Source organism: Apium graveolens, chromosome 6, assembly GCF_009905375.1.
Source record: "Apium graveolens cultivar Ventura chromosome 6, ASM990537v1, whole genome shotgun sequence".
In the NCBI taxonomy this organism is placed as follows: domain Eukaryota; kingdom Viridiplantae; phylum Streptophyta; class Magnoliopsida; order Apiales; family Apiaceae; genus Apium; species Apium graveolens.
This window is the reverse complement of record NC_133652.1, coordinates 257,793,016-257,795,629: the sequence shown is the minus strand read 5'-3', so window position 1 is coordinate 257,795,629 and position 2,614 is coordinate 257,793,016. Positions and strand designations below refer to the sequence as shown.

General features: G+C 41.1%; 1 non-coding gene across 1 annotated transcript; it reads left to right on the top strand.

Annotated features, from left to right (window-relative positions):
• Nucleotides 1-1,880: 1,880 nt before the first annotated feature.
• LOC141669053 (small nucleolar RNA R71) lies at nucleotides 1,881-1,987 on the top strand. Its single transcript, XR_012553352.1, has one exon. It is a non-coding gene; the product is annotated as a small nucleolar RNA R71 (small nucleolar RNA).
• The last annotated feature ends 627 nt before the right edge of the window (nucleotides 1,988-2,614 follow it).

Below are 2,614 nucleotides of genomic sequence, written 5' to 3'. Positions count from 1 at the left end.
AGTAGATGCATCACCTAAAAATGCATACCTTGAGTGTTCAAACAATGGTTTAAGCTCAAGTGTATGAGCTTCCTCAATAGATGGATTGAGGCGCTTTAGAGATTTGTTCAGCTCCTCCATTCCAAGAGATTTAAAAGGCATATCCATCTTCCGCTTCCAGGGAGAAGCATTCAAATATTGCAACTGCTCATCACCTTCATCATCTTCACTATCGGAATTCCCCAACAATGCCTTTTCTAAGGCATCAGACCTTAGCAATTGATCAAGTTCTGAAGTAACCACAGAATCGACCACCTCCACCTTTAAGCACTCCTCATTTTCCGTAGGGAATTTCATGGCATTGAACATATTAAAAGTTACATCCTGATCCAGCACTCGCATGGTGAGCTCACCCTTCTACACATCTATCAAGGTTCGGCCAGTAGCCAAGAAAGGTCTTCCCAAGATTATGGGAATCTTCTTATCCTCCTCGAAATCAAGAATTACAAAATCAACATGAAAGATGAGTTTATCCACCTAGATCAAGACATCCTCCACAATGCCTCGTGGATATGTAATAGAACGGTCGGTCAGCTGCAAAGTCCTATAAGTAGGCTTTAGATCAGGTAAGTCCAAATTCTTGAAGATTGACAAAGGCATCAGATTGATGTTAGCTCCAAGTCACATAAACCTTTGTCAAATGACAATTTTCCAATGGTACAAGGAATAGTGAAGCTTCCAGGATCTTTAAGCTTCAGAGGCAACTTCTGTTACAACACATCGCTGCATTCCTCTGTGATGGCAATGGTGTCCAAGTCATCGAGCTTCACTTTATGAGATAGTATACCCTTCATAAACTTCGCATAACTAGGCATTTGTTTAAGAGTTTCAGCAAAAAGTATGTTGATATGAAGTTTCTTGAACACCTCCAGAAACTTCTCAAACTGTTTATCCAACTTTTTCTTCTGCAGCCTCTTAGGAAAGGGAGGTGGAGGATAGATCTGTTTCTCCCCTGTATTACTCTCAAGAGGAGTGTGTTCAATAGTAGTCTTCCTTGGTTCCACTTTTACTTCCTTCTGCACTTCTTCTTCAGCCATAGTTTCTTCATCTGAAACTTGAGAGTGTTCGGGATTTGCAACCTTCCCAGACCTCAATGTAATTGCCTTTACCTACTCCTTAGCTTCCCTCTTTCCTGGTACTTCAGTGTCACTAGAGAGTGTACCAGGTTGACGATTTAGCAAGGCATTAGAAATTTGCCCAATTTGATTTTTTAAGGTCTTGATAGAAACTGCTTGGCTTTTGCACATGAGCCTCAACTCCTCCAATTCAGATTTTTCATTAGATTGTTGCAGCTGGAGTTGTTTTTTTGGTGCATATTGTGGTTACCGAAAACTAGGAGGGTTGTATTATTTTGCTGGATACTGCTGATAAGGTTGCTGAACCGCATCCTGAGTATTGTTCCAGCTAAAGTTAGGATGATTGCGGTTGTTAGGATGATAGGTGGCTGGCACAGGTTGCTGTGACCTCTGAAAGTTGCTCACAAACTGAGCTGATTCACAGAATTAGCACACTGCTCCGTCTCATGGGCACCAGCACAAAGCTCACAGACACTAGTGATATGATTAACTCCATAATTAGCCAAAGAATCCACCTTCATCGTTAAAGCCTTAAGCTGAGCAGCTATAGCAGTAGCTGCATCTAACTCCATAATTCCTGCTATCTTGCCCTGAGATAGTCTCTGAATAGGATTCTTGTATTTATTAGCATCCATCAGTTCAATCAATTCTTAAGCTTCATCGTAGCTTTTAGCCCACAAGGCTCCTCCTTATGCTGCATCAAGCATGGGTCTAGAAGTAGCACCCAATCCATTATAGAAATAGTTAATGATCATCCAGTCAGGCATCCCATGATGAGGACACTTCCTAAGCATCTCCTTATAAAGATCCCAAGCCTCACATAAAGATTCTTCAGATTGTTGAGCAAATTGAGTAAGTGTGTTTCTGATTACAGCAGTCTTCGCCATTGGAAATAATTTAGTTAAGAACTTTTGAGCAAGATCCTCCCATTTGGTGATAGACCCTGGTGGTAGAGAATGTAACCATCACTTAGCTTTATCCCGCAGAGAGAATGGGAAAAGCCTCAACTTAATAGCATCTTCAGAAACTCCATTAAACTTGAAAGTGTCGCAGATCTCGATAAAATCTCTGATGTGCATGTTGGGGTCTTCTGTCGGAGAACCCCCAAACTGAGATGAGTTATGTATCATCTGAATCGTGCTCGACTTGATCTCAAAGGTATTAGCCGAGATGGCTGGTAGAACAATGCTAGACTGAATATCATTGATCTTCGGTTGAGAGTAGTCCATCAAATCCTTTGGATTTGCTTCTGGTTCTCCCATTGCAATAAGAACCTCTTCTTCTTTCTCAACTAAGATCTCTTCTTCAACTTTCTCCTCGACTGCAACTTCTTCATCAGCTTGATCCAGTGTTCTCTTACGAGACCAAGAACGCGTATGTATACACGCTCTCTAGAGTACCTGAAACACGACAAGGAATTAAGTAAGTAATAATGTCCTAGTCACTGAACTTTAACGACCAATGATGACAAACACATAAACTAAAAATTAACACCGAAG